The sequence below is a fragment of the Sus scrofa genome, chromosome 1 (assembly GCF_054392235.1).
Source record: "Sus scrofa isolate SSC_HxYL_T2T_F1_AM1 chromosome 1, Sscrofa_HxYL_maternal_Yorkshire_Landrace_v2.0, whole genome shotgun sequence".
Classification (NCBI taxonomy): Eukaryota; Metazoa; Chordata; class Mammalia; order Artiodactyla; family Suidae; genus Sus; species Sus scrofa.
In genome coordinates, this window is record NC_139383.1 from 277,687,386 (window position 1) to 277,703,847 (window position 16,462).

The following is a 16,462-nucleotide window of genomic DNA, read 5'->3' on the forward strand; positions in this document are numbered from 1 at the left end:
CCAGGGAGACCCAGATCCTGCCAGCCCACCGGTGTCAAAGGGAGGTAAGCGATCTAAACATACAGCCGGCGGACAAAGAGGAAGTGGGTGTGGTCAGGGGCGGCTGCCGCACAGCTATTGGCCCGCACTGTCCGCTGCCCTGAGGGTGTCCCGGGGGGTGGGGCGGTGCCCCGCGACCCACCTCCACTCTGGCAGAGCTCCCTACGCGGAAGGTTGGTTCCCCCCTCCCTTGGAATCTTCCCCCATCAAACTCCCCTTCCGGAACTTCTTAGCTCTAAGGACCCATCTAGAAAGGCTTCTCGGACAAGTCACCCCTCCCCCGCACAGGGATCGCTTAGTTCTGGTCGCTCCTCCACGGCTCGGTCATTAGATCATTATTTAGATGATCAGCAGCCTAACCTTGACCAAAGCCCCTCATACAACTTTGGTCAGAGGCCTTGAAACTGGGCTCAGCTTCTGCCTCCGCCGCTTGCGCAGGCCGTGTGACCTCGGGCTGTACGTCTCTGCGCTTGTCTGTAAACTCTTTCCTCCCCTGTAAAAACTCTTCCAGCAGCCACCTCCTGGGTGGTTATGACAGTACTATGTTCTGAAGACGGCCGCGTGTCTGGAACCTTCCCTAACGCATTGTAAGTCCCAGTATCACTAGTGTTCACTACTAAGACTTGAGGGCGGGGCTGAATTGATATTCTTGCCTCTCCCTGGAGCCCCTAGTAAAGTGCCTGGCTTGTTCAGTAAACGACTATCCAATGAATGCTTTTTTTTTTTTTTTTTTTTTCGCTTTTTAGGGCCACAACCACCGCATACAGAGGTTCCCAGGCTAGGGGTCAAATCGGAGCTACAGCTGCCGGCCTACACCACAGCCACAGCAATGCAGGATCTGACACCACAGCTCACAGCAACGCCAGATCCTTAACCCACTGAGCGAGCCCAGGGATCCAACCCTTGTCCTTGTGGATACTAGTCGGGTTCATTACTTCTGAGCCACGATGGGAACTCCCAACGCATGCATTTTTATTTATGTACCATCTGGTCCCCACATGATGATGGACGTCATTGAGAGTTTTGCAAATTTTAAAGCAAGTTTAAAATGATTTCTCCTTGATGGCCCGGCTCTGTCCCCATGGACAGCTATGCCTCCCAGATCACCTGCCTCTGGTTACAAGGAGAATCTATGTGGCACAGAGCAGAACTGAGATGTGCCTCAGGTCACATCCTGCCCCCATCCCAGTTCTGCCCTCCAGGCCTTGGCCTGGGAAGATGGGAAGCTGGCAACTCCTGGACAGACGTCTGGGTAGGGGAGGGAGTGAGGGCTGGGGAGGAGCCCTGGGCTGGCCAGCCCGCCCTGCCCAGGCCTCTGAGGGCAAGTCGGAGGTGTGAGGACAGCAGAACCGTGTTTTAGTTAAACTGTCGTCGCTCTCACTGGAGTCCCAGGGAGCCTGAATAATTGACAGTGTGGTCAGTAGCTGACCGCTACTTGCGAGCGTGGTGGAAATCGATCAGGTCAACATTTACTGCCCCAGCCCCGGGAGGCCTGCCTGGGGGCGGAGGTGAGCAACACTGCCTGGTCCCCAGTCCTAATCAAGCCGTGTGACCAGAGTCTGTGCACTCAGTCCTGCTCTCCTGCAGCCTCCTTCCTTCTCTTCTGTGGGGACAGGAACCTGCAGGTAAACGGGGAGTGCTGCACAAATAAGACTGTGGGGACAAACAGCAGTGGGAGCCGGGGGACCATGTGTCCGATTCAGGAGGTGTCTGAGTCCGAGGGGCCTGCCCAACAGCCTGGAGGAGAAGGTCCAGTCACTGGATGCTTGAGTCTGGAGCTGATGGGAGGGGGATCCTCGGGAGTCCCCCACGCTAAGGGTCCTCAAAGCCCCACGAATGGATGAGAGTGTCCAGGGCGACTGCAGAGCGAGGAGGGAACGAGTAACAGGCACTAGGAGGCCACTGACATTTAAGGAAGGGCCATAGGCTCAGTAAGAGGAGACCCCGAGGGGGGCAGAGAAGGAGCTGCGGGGGAGGGGGCAGGAAGGCGTCAAGGGCAGAATGTGGAAAGCCACCCAGAAGTCAGGGAGGATCAGGACCTAAAGGGGCCGGTCTTCTGCATCTAGGGGGCTTCTCAGGGACCCCTGGAGGGCAGCCGTAGGAGTGTTGTAGGGTGGGTGGGAGAACCCAGTTTTCCTAATAGCAGGGCCTCTAGAAGCAGGGGCACAAGGGGAGCTTAGGGGCGCCAAGACTCTCACATGGATAACACTCAGGTACAGCTCTGGCATCATCAGGGACACTTAGGATTCAGCCCTAGATGGGCCCCTATTTGTAGGAGTCCTAATTTTTTGTCTGAGAGTTAATCCTCCTTCAACCTAGTCCCTGTTGTCCTCTCTAGCCTCTTCCCCCACAATCATCCCCCAGAAAAACTCCTATTCACCCCTCAACTCCCGTTTCAAATACCACCTCCCACCCCAGGCAGTTCCTGACATCTCCCCAGGTAGAGTTAAGCCCTCTCCCCTCTGCAGCCTGGACATTCTTTTTTTTTTTTTTTTTTTGGTCTTTTCTAGGGCCGCTTCCCCAGCATGTGGAGGTTCCCAGGCTATGGATCTAATCGGAGCTGTAGCCACCGGCCTATGCCAGAGCCACAGCAATGCAGGATCCGAGCCATGTCTGCAACCTACACCGCAGCTCACGGCAACGCCGGATCCTTAACCCACTGAGCAAGGCCAGGGACCGAACCCGCAACCTCATGGTTCCTAGTCAGATTCGTTAACCACTGTGCCACAATGGGAACTCCATAGACATTCTTCTTTTGTGTGTGTCCATTCTTTCCTTCCTTCCTTCATTGACAGGTGCTGACGCCACTCCTGCTCTGTGCTAGGCTTGGGGCAGACCCTGGGGATTCGGTGGGAACAGGACAGACGGTGACAAACTCCATTTCCATCTAGCTAAGGCAAAAGGGGCAGTGCTCAGGGAGGCAGCGACTAACTGGACTGTCGGGGAGGGGGCAGGGCCACAGCTGGCCCAGGGGCTAGGATGCTGCCAGCTGCCTCCCCTCCCCCAGTGCCTACCCTCTTCTTTTCCTCCTTACTTCTGCCTCTCTCTTCAGCTTTCCTCTCCTACTCAAATTGGCTTCTCTGCTTTGTGAAAACATACCTACTCTTAGATCGAGAGTCCCCACCAGAGTGGGTGTAACTGTCCCCCACCCTGTTCCAGGTTTTTCTTTTTCTTTTTTCTTTTTACGGCCACACCTGTGGCATATGGAAGTGCCTGGGCCAGGGATCAAATTGGAGCTACAACTGCCAGCCTATGCCACAGCCTCAGGAATGCCAGCTCCGAGCCACAGCTGTGGCCTACAGCGCAGCTCACAGCAACACTGGATCCTTAACCCACTGAGTGAGGCCAGGGATCACACCTGTGTCCTCATAGACACTATGTCGAGTTCTTAATCCTCTGAGCCGCAATGGGAACTCCTAGTTCCAGTTTAAAACAACAACCACCACCACCACAGAGAAGGAGCTGATTGGCCAGGTTTGGGTCAGGAGCCCACTCCTCCTGAATTGGCTGAACTGAGAGAGTGAGGGCATGTGACAATGTGAAAACTCCTACAGGGCCCACCTACTTCTGTAGGGTGGAGAGAGGAGCTGGCCCCCCAAAGAAAGTAGGGATCTTTTTCCGGAAGAAACAGTGAAGGGAGGATGGGTCAAGCCAGGGGGGCTGTCATCAGGCAAAGGGCCCATGTTGTTGAGTAAGGAATCCTGGCACCAACAGCCTGGGGGCTACAATCCAGAGGGGTCCTGCTGTCCTGGACCCCTTGGGCATCAAGTGGAGGGTGGGCTTCTTTTCAGAAGAATGCTTTGAGGTGCACATGGGATTACTAAGAATGCCAATTACCTTGGTTCTACCACAGCCCTCCTGAGAACGCTGAACTCTGCAGGAGTGTGAAAACGCAACTTAATTTGAAATTTGCTGCAGAATCCCCTGGAGGAAAGAGGTGGGAACCCTGGCCTTTCCCTGGAGGGCGGAAGCTGTCAGACTTGCCTGGGGTCTGGGACAGCCCGGCTGAAGCCGGCAGCCAAGGAAATCCTTGGCGGGAGGGGGTGGGTGAGCAGGTGCAAGGCCAAGGCTGCAGGAGGCGGGGCTCACCTGAAAGAGGCGTCTGGGAGAGCTTCAGGTGGCGCAGGCAGTTGACAGGGGACTGGAGAAACAGGCTTGACGGGAACCCGAGCGTGAAGGCCCAGCCAAGGTGCCACGCCAGAGCCCGCCACCTGCCAGCTGGTCACCATGGCCCCTGCTGGCAGCTGGAGAGGTGCCCTTCAGCTGCAGCGCCCTTTAAAGGTCTGATGGATGCCAGGCCTCTGTGTCACCCTATGGAGTGGAAGTCCCAGGAGGGCGTGTCCAGTTGGCCACACTTTAGGCCCCATGTCCACATTCTAGTTGGTGGGGGTGCAGAATACGTGCTGCAGTCTGTGTCTGTGGTGGGAGGGGGGTCCTCCAAACAGACCTTGGGATCCCCCAAACAGATACTCGTTAACCAAAGCGGCAGATGTCGGCTATAGCTGGTTCTGAGATGTGTGTGTGCATGGGCGCATTTGTGTGTATGCGTGAGTGTGTGTGTGTGTGTGTGTGTGTGTGTGTGTGTGTGAACTGAGGTGCTGGTCCTCCCTCCAGGCTGTTTTGTTGAGAGCCCAGCCCTGTGGGGGTGTGAGGCGACAGGTAACCCTGGGGAGAGAGGCCCCTGCCTCCCCCTGAAAGGAAATTCTGCTGGCCTGAGGCAGAGAATAGGGCCTTTCAGGAAATGAACCCAGCCTCCCCACTTCTCTGCAACCCTTTAGAAACAAGGGTGGCTGACACCACTTGGCACGAGGTAGCAAGGACCCCGGGAGGCTTAGGCTTATCCTGGGGTGAGGTCTCTCTAGAGAGGAGTCATGGGCTTCTAGCGATTGATAATGTGCTAGACCAGCCCTTATTGGGAACCTCAAACTGATGGGCCTGCATCTCCATCTCAGCATCTCTGCCCAGGCAGCTTCCAGCTCGGGGCTGGGCACTGAGACCAGTCTGCCTTGTCTTCCTCGCAGGCACCCAGCTGGGCTACATTTCCTAGCCTCCCTTGCAGTTTGGTATCGACCCTGACCTAGTGATCCGCTGAGGGATGTGGACAGATGTGGCTGAGCCACTTCCAGGCCCTACCCAAACATCTCCATAAAAATCCATAAAACCTTGCGAGCCTCCGGATCCTTCCCCCATTCAGCTGGAAGCAGAAGATTCTGAGGCTTTAGGGGAGGGTGGAGCCACACGAAGCAGGGAGGCCCATCCACCCATCATCCACCATGCTCTCTGCCACACAAGCTAGAAGGACAGCTCCGTGGCACCCCCGAGACTGGGGGGCTGGCTCCGGCAGCAGCTGGGGCTCCCTGACATGCTCAGAAAATGGTGCTAAACCAAGCAGTCCCATGATCCTGGACAGAGCACTGCCCTGCCCTGGGCCTCCGATTCCTCCACTGAGCCTGGACCAGGGAACCTCCAGGGAGGAGCAAGCGTGCACGCACATGCACACACACACACACACACACACACACACACACACACACACACACACACACACACACACACACACACACACACACACACACACCCTCCTGCTCTGGGGACTGTTTCCCTGAGACCAGGCCTGGGAATGGCTTCTGGATACTATTTGTCTCCAGCACCCAAACGAGGACAGTGTTTCAGAACCTGGTTTCTAACAGACGTCAGGCTAACAAAAACACACGCTGTAGACCAATAAAAATGTGATGGCCAACTCCAGTGATGACATGTGGTTGTTTATATGCGTTTTTATACCTTCCTGGATCATAAAAGGAATTACATTCTCATCAGATGGTGTCCACACACAGGCAGCACCGCAGGGAGAGAGGAAGTGGCAGCCTTTGTTCTTATAACCTTGTGATCCCCGTGGGACTCAGCGGCCACCCTTGTTGGCTGTTTTCTGCGACTTCTGCGGGGCTGGTGGTGGTGGGGGGGTGATGGTGGTGCAGGAGGACGGGAAAAACGGCAGATGATTGCTTCCCGGGCACCTGCGATGGCCCTTCACCCCTTTCTTGGGGAGCGTAACACCCGTGAGGCTGTAGCCTCGGGTTGGGACTTAGTCACAAAGGCCCCTGGATGCTAACCACGGCCCACACTGCTCTGCATGCTTTGCATGTGGTACGAACGTCTGTAAACCTCATGATGACCTTATTTGGGGGCTGGGGGTTGGGGGTGGGGCGTTTTACAGCTAGGGAAACTGAGCACAGAGAGGGTGTGTGTCTCAGGTCACACAACCAGTGAATAAACAAGCTGACATTGTACCGGAGCCAGCTTCAGCTCCAGATTTACCTCTCTAGGTTGGGAGAAGATTTTGATCCTTATCCTAAAAGCCACCAGAAACAGAGGACAGGAAAGTGAAAACAGACTCTACAACACTGGCTCCCTGCTGGGGGCAATTTTGCCTCCCAGGGGACTTTTGACAAGGCCTGGACATATTTGGGGTTGTCACAAGTGGGGAGGGTGTGCCACTGACACCTAGAGGGTAGAAGCCGGGGCTGCTAAGCATCTTATAACGCCCAGGACAGCAACCCCCCACCCCCCACCCCCCACAAATTAACCAGCCCCAAATGTCAATAGCAGCTAGGTTGAGACATCCTGCTTTGAAGTCAGGCAAGGCCTGTGACCTCTGCCACTTCCTAGCTGTGTGGCCCCGGGTAACTGGCTCACCCTCTCTGAACCTCGAAGTTTTTAGAACGTGGTTACTAGCATTAATGAGACCAAGCCCGACACCTAGGAAGTGCTTGATAAATGCCAGCTCGTGTTGTTTTCGTCTTATTCTTCCCTGCACTTCCTCCACCATCATTGCCCCCAGGCGCTGTCACATTTCTTGACCGAGAAACAGAACCAGGCCCTTGCCCAGTGAGCCTGGGAGTCATGAATTTATGTTCCCCTGCTCACTCCTGGATGTGCCGACGTCTTCGGCTCCCCTAATTACTTATTTAAAGGCTATCGATTCCTTGGCTGCTGCTGGGAGGCCTCTCAGAATTGCCCGTCTCGTGGAGAGCGGGAGCGCCTCGGCCTAGCAACTGGGGCCGCAGCCTGACATAACCAGGCAGGGGGTTATTTGCACCGGGGATGCTTGTGAAATATTCATGTGCTGATTTAAATACTGAGGATGTCAGAGCTGGAAAGAGCCAGAGAGATCATACAGCACGGCTTGCCCTGGTCCAGAAGGGGCTGCAACTGGGGCGGGGGGAGGACACTTGGGCTCCCTGTGTTACCTTGGGCAGGTCACTTGCCCATTCTGGGCCTTTGTTTCCTCAACTGTAATGAGAAAAAGGGGGTTGTGAGGCTGAAATGAGATGGATATATAAGTATAAACTTAGCACCTAGTAGGCCTGCAAAATTGAATTGCATTTAAAGTCAGCAACCCTGTCAGAGCCTGAATTTCCTCCTGTAGCAATTTCCTAGGCTTGTTAAAGCTCTATGGGATGACAGATGAAATCATCTTAGACCAGGCCACAGACAAAGGGATGGGTGATAAATGTTCAGTGTTTAATGAGCATGTATTAGTGCCCAGGTGCTGCGCTAAGGGCTCAATGGGCACTAGCTTGCAGAGTCTCCCAACAACTGTGAATTAGGGTTATCTGAGTCCCACTGATGTGCTGGTAAACTGACTGGTGGGGGTGGGGCCATGGAGTCCTGATTTGTAATGTTTGCTGATTTCTCTGGTGTAAATACTCCCACTCTGGCCAATTACCAGCCCAGGGTCACTGAATAGAGTTGCGATGAGATGTACAGATCCCTGGATCTCTATTTACAGATGAGGAAACTGAGGCTCAGAGAGGTTGAGTGATTTGGCCAAAGGCACACAGCATGATGGGCCAGAACTAGGACAGGCCACACATCCTTTCTCCCAGACCAGTGCTCCTCCATCAGGTACTTAGGCCAGTCTTGGGGCCACCTTGTCCTCCCCTCGTGCCCCAGAGCTCGTTCAGGAATCCAAGAGAACCACACTTCATGGCGCTCTGGCTCCAAGCCGGGCCCCCTCATGCCAAGTAATTAGAGATGACATTCTCTTACTGATTGATCCCAACAGCCTGAGCAGCAGGAATGCTGATTGCCAATTAATGGAGAAGCTTAGGAGTTCCCGTCGTGGCTCAGTGATTAATGAATCCGACTAGGAACCATGAAGTTGCGGGTTCAATCCCTGGCCTTGCTCAGTGGGTTAAGGATCTGGTATTGCCGTGAGCTGTGGTGTAGGCTGCAGACACAGCTCGGATCCTGCGTTGCTGTTGCTCTGGTGTAGGCCAGTGGCTAGAGCTCCGATTAGACCCCTAGACTGGGAACCTCCATGTGTCGAGGGAGTGGCCCTAGAAATGGCAAAAAGACAAAAAAAATAAAATAACGGAGGAGCTTAGATGGGTGAAGTGACTTGCCCGAGGCCACAGGGCTGGAACGGGGTAGAACTGGGGATCTGAACCCAGGCCTCCATTGACTCCAAAGCCCACGTGCCTTCCTCCCAGGCCCTCCCCCTGGACACCAGCCTCCAGCCTGCCTGATCCATGTGGAAACCCCACGACATTCATAGACCATTTGCTTCTAAAATTCACCCCCTCTCTGTCTCAGTGGTGTATATTTGAACCAACTAGGATTTTAAAGAAATCAATCATTGGGCCCCATATGGATCACCTGAATCAGAAACTCAAGAAGAGCAGTTCACTTGCAGTGCAGTGGATTCAGGATCTGGCGTTGTCACTGCAGTAGCTCAGGTGACTGCTATGGCGCGGGTTTGATTCCTGGCCCAGGAACTTCTGCATGCTGCCGTCATAACACTTCCCTACCCCCACCCCTACCCCCACCACCAATAAAAAAGCTTTCCAGGGAATTCCGATGTACGGCTGGCCTGGGACCGTGGCCCTGTTTCTTTGTCACTCCCTAGTGCCCCTTGGAAGACGGAATCACTAATGGGGACGCATGAGACCCTAGAAAAAGACCCCACGTGCTAACTAACACTCACATGGCCCTGACCCAGCAAGGATGTGCTGGAGTGGACAACGTCCCTTCAGCCTCTTCCTACATGAGTGAGTCCCCTTGTCACTGAACTGGCCTCCGAGAGAGACAGGCACTGGACAAGCACACAGGCAGCTTCACTTCTCCCCTGCTCAGCAGCCCATCCCACTAGTTTATTCACTTAGCACATGTTTACAGGGCCAAACGCCAGGCTGAGTGCTGGGGATGCAGCAGGGACCGAGGGGCACAGTCCTGGCCCTGAAGGAACCTATGCACTGGTGCATGCAACCAGAGAAACTTGCATCACAACTCCTGGGAATTTTCTGGCTTTGTTCAGAAAAATGAATTCTACTGCAGGAGGCAAATGGGCACTGTTAATGTCTTACTTCTGAAAAGGAAGGATAGGAAGAGAAGAAGGTTGAGCAGTAGGGAGAGAGCCTGGGTTGAGCTCAGGGGCAGGGTGGCTGGAGCTGGGCAGGGGTTCCAGGAGCCTCCATTCAACTGGCCTGCATGGCTGCAGGGCAGACCCTCCTTCATCTATGAAATCTAGAGCGAGGGGTGCATTGCTCATGCATGGTTTGTGTGAGGGGCTCAGAGAGGAGCTGGGTTTCACTTTGAGGTCACAACCATGCAGCCCAAGGACTAGAAGGAGAAAGAGCTGGGAAAAAAGGGTTTCTCTGCAGAAAGCCCCTGAATGGGAGCCTCCGGCTGGATCCAGAGGGCCCAGCTGCCCTCGGGGTAACTTGGGAAGGCAGGCTTTTACCAAGTAATTGCAAGTGTGAGGAGGCATGGGAAGGACAGCTGTGTGGCGTTACAGAGCACAGAATAATTTGGAGAGGGACATCAGAGTCCCTGTGGATTGAGCAGGTCTCATGTCCTGGATTTTTGCGCACTGCATGCCACACACGTCTCTGAATCCTCACCAATTTTTTATGAGGTAGCAACTATCACTATAGACGAGGAAATGGAGGCTCAGAGAGGTGCCGTGACATCCCTAAGGACACACAGCTGCTCTGCTGCAGGGCCAGGATTTGAACTGAAATTTGATTTGAAAACCCATGCCCATCACCCTAGCCTGTAGAAGCTGTCTCCCCTTCTTCTTCTCTTGTATGAGAAGGCCTGCAGATAAAAGAAGGGACAAAACCGCATCACACCAGGCCACCAGGGGACCACGCACAAAGGGGAGTAACAGCATTCCCGCCGAGGTCCTCTGGCTTGGAGAAGTGGGAGGGCTTGCCCAAGGTCACAGATGGCAGTGCTGGGATGGGAACCCAGGAACTTCACAGCCCAGGCCTTGGCTCTGCAAAGCAGGCTGGAAGGAAGCAGCTTGAACCCCTCCCCAGCCCTTGAAGCCCCGCTGCTCTGCCAGCAATGGGGCAACAGGCCCTCCAGCCCAGGCCCACAGCTGGGCCTCCGAGCAAGGTCACAGGCAGCCCCGGAGCCCCCCCACCTCCCCAGTCACCCATGGGGACATCTTTAAAGGGTACACTCGCCTCGCTGGCTCTGTGGTAGAAAAAGGAAAAAGACAAAGCATGAAGGCAAGGAAGATGAGGCCAATTCCTGCAGAACTCACCCCGTTTGGCTGAGTCAGCAACGCACAGAGGCCTCCCTGGCCTCTGAACAGAATGGCAGGAATCTGCAGATATGCTGGAATTTCTCTGCACCGGCTGGCATGGGCGGTAACGGCCCAGAGGGCGACGGCTGCCGTTTTTATCCTCTGGCTCTGCTTCCTCTCCCTACCCACTCCCACCCTGCTTCTTGCCCATGTCTTTGAAAGGCCACTGTCTCGGACTTCACAGCACTCAACAGTCTAGAAAGCCCTTACAAAGAGCTCCACGGCCTCTAAAGTGCTTTATGATTCTGAAGTGCTTTTCGGATTATAAAAAGCTAATCCACAATAGCCTCCTTAATGCGGTAACATTTACAAAACGCTTTGCAAGTCACAACGTGTTTTACAGTTTTGCACTGTCCTTTGCAGCCCAGAAATGCTTGCCTCTCCTGAGAGACTTTTATGGTTTGCAAACCCTGGTCACCCCTGGCCTCATTGGAACTGCAGAAAAACCCCACGGCGAAGGTTAACAACAGAATCTATCCCGCGTGTGGCTCTTAGCATGCGCCCGGCCCTTGTCTGAGCGCTTTATGTATGTTAAGGCCTTTCATTGGCTCGGCAGCCCTGTGAGGCTGGTATTCTTATCAGAGGAGCCGTGAGGTCTGGCCCAAGATCACAAGGCTGTTAAGTAGCAGAGCCTGGATTTGAGGCACTGATGTTTCATGAGATGAAGGCAGGTTTTGCGCCCATTTTTCAGATGAGAGAAACAAAGGCCCAGCTCTGCGCTGCTCACTGTGTCTCGACACATGTCTTGTCTTCCCTTTTCCTTCCCTGCAGAATCAAGGGGATAAGCCTGCCTGGGTCTCTTCTCAGGTCTGAAGAGATGTGAGTCACAGCAGCCACAGTGGCAGCTGGGGGGTGGTTCACGCCTCAGTGCCCACCTTGACCTTGCTCCCTATGTGGCCACTGTGTGGCAGGAGCTCTGCCTTGGTTTCCCCCTCTAGGGCTCAGCTCTGCTCTGCACAGATGGTCACCTGGAGGCCTGTCTTGAGATGGCCTTTCTCACACACAGGAGGAGGGAGGTCAGGGTGAGGGCGTGGAGGGAGCAGGGACCTTCTCTGCCTGACTCAGGGAAGGGCCTGGCTCAGGGAAGGGAGCTGCAAAGGGGCAAGTGGGCTCCCCTTGAGAAACTCTATGGAGAGCCTGGGGGGGGAAAAAAATCGCACAGTCCAACCCATTGCTTGGACGCAGAAACTGAGGCTCGAGAGGTGAGGGACCCACTTAAGGTCACGTTGAGCACTAGACACGGAGGTGGGACTGGAACTTATTTCTAGATTCCTCCCTGGCCCCTGAGGGAAATTGGCTTTTGATCTAACAAGGCCTCAGACATTGATTCATTCATTCATTCAGCCAGTCAGTCAGACAGTCATTCAACAAACATTCCCTGAGTCTCCATTACATGCCAGACCTCACAGATAACAAAGGTGAGTACAGTCATGGTCCGGACTCTTGTGGAGTTTACAGTCTAGAGCTGAGCTGTTCGATGCAATAGCCACACGTAGCTATTAAGCACTTAAATGCAGCTCGTCCAAACCTTAAGTGTAAAGGACGTGCTGGATGTTGAAGACTTAGTGTGGAAAAAAACTTTAAAAAAAACCCTCGGTAATGAGTACATGTAAAAGTGGTTTTTGGAGTAGAATGGGTTAAATAAAACATTTAAATTAACTTCAGCTGCTGCTTTTTTTAAGCAGCTACTAGAAAATTAAAATTAAAAATTACATAAGAGGCTCATATTACCCATACTGGGCAGCACTGGTCTACGGGGAAAGTCTGAACGTGAACAAACCACCCCATTGGCAGCCTTACCTCTGTGCTCACCCTGGCGAGAGGTGCAAACAGGCTCAGACGGCTTGTGGAAAGCTGATCCGGGACACGATGAGGGTCCAGGGCCGGGGCAGACTCACTTCCCGTCCTTCTCACCCGGTCCCCAGTACCCCTTGCGGCGGCCCCAGGACTCCCTTACATGGTCTTCCTCCTCCATCTGCTTTCCTTTTCCTCCCAGAGCCTGAGGCTGGCGCCCCTTCTGGTCCCATTTCCTGCCACCACCTCCAGACTCTCCAGCAGCTCAAGGCCAGTTCTCACTGCGTTGTCATCACCCCAAGACCTCCTGCTCATCAGAGAGGGGCATCTACACAACAGGAACCTACTTCCCCTGCCACAGGCCCTCCTGGGCTGCTCAGTCCGTGGGGGCCACACCGCCTGCACCGGGTCCTGGCCCTGCCCTCACCAGCTGTGGCCCATCTGACCCTGCCCTCATCAGCTGTGGCAAGTCTCCCATAATGACCCACGTGATTACAGTGGAGCGCGAGGCCCTGCAGGGAAAGCCCAGGGGGATCTGAGCAGGGGAGGGGGTCAGGAGGAGGTGGCACTTGAGCTGAGGCCCCGCTGCAGGTAGATGAAACTACAGGGAACAGTAGGTGCAGAGGCTAGAGCACCGGCCCTGAAGAGACCCTGAGGGCAGGTCAGCGTGGCCTGGCTGTGGCTCCGAAACCCAGGGCAGTGGCAGGAGGTGGGCTCTGGGAATGGGCGGAGCTGGATCACAGGGGCCTTGATGGCCTTAAATTTGGTCTTTATCTGGAGGGTACTGGGGAGCCATGGAAGGTGTGTAAGCAGGGGAGTTCCTGGAAGCCTGAAGCTTTCTCTGGCCCTGGGCAGGGATGGAGGGAGGTGGAGCCTGCAGCCAGCCCTCTCTTCTTTGGAGAGTTGGGCCTTCGAAGGACTTACTGGAATCCCAGCTCTACTGCCTCCCAAAGTCCACTGCTGTGTGACTTTGGCCAGATGACCTACCTTTCTGTGCTTCGGTTTTCTAATCTGTGAACAGGGGTGACAGTGCTGATTCTCTGGGTTTTAAGACTCAGAGACGTGCGCTTATAAAGCGCTTGGCACAAAGAAGGTCCACACATGGCTGTCCCCTTTCCCGTCCCCTTCCTTGAGTTCCCACCCCACCTGTCAAACACCGTGCTCCCCCCGAGCTCAGGCAGCAGGAAGCAGGATCGGAGGCATGTTTCCAAACCCGTCAGGGTATTTATAGCTGTGTTCTGTCAGCTCGTTGTTGTTTTTCGGTTGCATATATATTTTTACATTCTCCTCCGTCACACATGGTTTCTCAGTGTGGTTGAGAAGCGGTGGGGGTGGATGGACGCAGAGGGTGGCAGGTGGAGGAGGTGGAGACAGATGGCCCAGACAAGCCCCAGGCACCTGAGGACCCAGCCTGGGTCATTTCTCTCCAGCTCAGAAACCATCAATGGCTCCTCAGCACCCTGGGCACAGAGTCCAGCCCCCTCCCTGTGGAGGAGGCCCTGGGGCCCCCACTGCATTCCTCTCCCTTGCCCTCTTCTCTCCTCTTATCTGAGCCACTGGACATGCACAGCGCAAAAGGCACGCTGGGCCTAGCTGTCATTCACCAGCTGTGCCACCTGGAGAAGTCCAGGTCCATTTTTTTTTTTTTTTTTTTTGTCCTTTTAGGGCTGCACCAGAGGCATATGGAGGTTCCCAGGCTAGGGGTCTAATCGGAGCTATAGCTGCCAGCCTACATCACAGCCACAACAATGCCAGATCTGAGCCACATCTGCGGCCTACACCACAGCTCACGGCAACGCTGGATCCTTAACTCATTGAGCGAGGTCAGGGATCGAACCCACAACCTCACGGCTCCTAATTGGATTCGTTTCTGCTGCATCATGGCAGGAATTCTTCTTGGGCCCTTTCTGGGGCAAAGTTGCCTGTCCTGTGAAATGGGAGCAGTACTTGCAGCCCCCTGGAGCTGCTCTGAGGATTACATGCAAATGCGAGTGAACAGTAGTCATTACTGAATGGGCTCCAGTCTCGCCTCTGGGCCTTTGCACTGACTGTCCCCGCCCCCACCGCCCAAAGGAAGTCTCTCCACCCCCCAAGCACCACACTGAGTTGGAGAAGTCCTTCAGCCCCCTCTGCCTCTTCAAGGAGCCCTCCTGGCTCCCCCGCAGGGCAGCCCAGCCTTTCTAGGACAGGAGCTCTTTGCCCCAATACTCTTTCTCCTCTAGAGGCAGTTTACACACTCTTTGTTTGAAAACACTCCGCACCCACCCTCCCAGTACAAAGCCTGCCCGCTGTCCAGTCCGATCCTTACACCAGCCCCCTGGGGCGTGGGCCCCGTGTCCCCATTCTGCGGGAACTGGATTCAGGAAAGAAAGTGAGTCATCTAAGACCTCCTCCAAGCAGGACTTCAACTCAAGGCCTCAGGGTCACTGCCATGAGCAGTCGTGGGCATCTCTAATGGCCCTGCACCAGGCAGGTGCCCTCAGAATAAAGGTCGGTCCAAACAGCCCTTCGGGGCTCTTCTCCCCTCTTGGAGCCCCACCCAGGCTCATGGCTCTGCTTCTGAGCTTCCTCCCCTAGCCCCCCAGCCCGGGACCCCTCCTGCCAAGCCCCACTCCAGCCCTGGCTGACTGAAGCGGGCAGGGCAGGGGTGCCTGAGGGCAAAGCTGCCGGGCAATGAACAGCCTGGAAAGAACTCAAGCCTCCTTGAGAGGAGGGGCAAGGGGCCTTTTCCTGGAAGCTGGAGGTGGAACAGTGGCCACGGCCTCCACCTCGGCTCCAATTCGCAAGACCGACCCTTCCCTTTGCTGCCTCCATCCTTCCTTCAAAGCCTCACCTTTTCTCCCCTTCATTCACGTAGTGTAACTCACACTCACTTATCCATCAATTAGTTTGTAATTTATGTGTTTACTTGCTGCCTGTGTTTACAGCTTCACCACGTACCAGCTGTGTCTCAGTTTCCCCATCTGTGAAACGGGGGTCATCCGAGCACCTGCCTCTCAGGCCTGTGGTGAGCTCAGAACTGAGCGCGTGGTGGCACTTCGCAAGGGTCTGCTCTTAGGAGGATTATTCATTCACAGTATTTTCTGAGCACCAATCCCGCGCCTCGTGTCAGCGGTGACAGCGTAAAGTAAAGAAGCTCTGTTGCGGGGAGAGACAGGTGAGACCATAGGAGATGCCAGCCTGGGCCCTGCCCTCCTGTGACTGGACTTCCTCGCACCGTCTCCTGGGCACAAAAGGGGTGGGTTATGAGCACTGGCTGGGGTTGTATCCTGATCCTTTCCTTGCTATCTCTGTCCTCTTGGTGACAGACTGAACCCCTCCTGACCTCAGTTTTTCCATCTGTAAAATGGGACCCGGCAAGCTTAGTGGATCTAGTGAAAAGGAAATGAGATCACGCCTCACCCTCCTCAGGCACAGAGTCTGCATTCAACAAGGGCCGCAACTACAGTTACTGGTGTCTGGGCAGAACCGAGGCTCCCCAGGGTGCTGTGAAATCCCCGAGGGCTGAGACCCAGTTCACCTCCGTTTCCTCTCCTTGTTCCACTGACCCAGCTCCGCCTCCTGTTTCCCACCTCCATGCGGGTGCTCACGCTGGTCCCCCCTCCCATCCCCCCGATAATGTCTCCTGTCTCCTAAAGCTCTGATACAGTTTTTGGAGGCTTCAGGCCCCAGCTGACAGGGTGTGCAGTATTATTCATGCTTTTCTGGAAGCTTCTGTCTCCTGAGGCCAAGCCCACAGGGCTGTTTCAGCAGATTTCCTGCCCAAGAACACTCCCAAGAGAGACAGTCCTTGTTATACCCACTCGCAACATCTGGGGCTGCTACTTCCTAGCACTCAGCACAGTGGTGATGCATTTGGTTTTTGTGGGTGTGTCTGTTTAATATGTGGCTCCTTTGCCAGCTTGTACATGCACACAGGATAGGCTCTGCCCACATTGACCCCACATCCACCCCAGACCTGGTTACATAGAGGATGCTCACTGCACAGCTGTGGATGGATGCATGGATGCATGGATAGATGGATGGATGCAT

The 16,462-nt window shown here is 54.8% G+C and overlaps 1 protein-coding gene across 16 annotated transcripts in view; it reads right to left on the bottom strand.

The window, feature by feature from the left end:
* The window catches only part of LOC102165127 (uncharacterized), a 44,679-nt gene that overhangs the window by 7,497 nt on the left and 20,720 nt on the right, over window positions 1–16,462 (bottom strand). For 2 of the 16 annotated variants that reach the window (XR_014827696.1, XR_301479.4), the window contains exon 1: window positions 12,437–12,537. The exons of 9 other annotated variants lie outside the window; for them this stretch is intronic. The gene's annotated coding sequence lies outside the window, so the exon portion shown is untranslated. Of the gene's footprint in view, window positions 60–10,594; window positions 10,706–12,436; window positions 12,538–14,065; window positions 16,419–16,462 lie in introns of those variants that run through there. 5 more of the 16 variants (XR_014827692.1, XR_014827697.1, XR_014827700.1 and 2 more) reach the window with 5 other exon arrangements.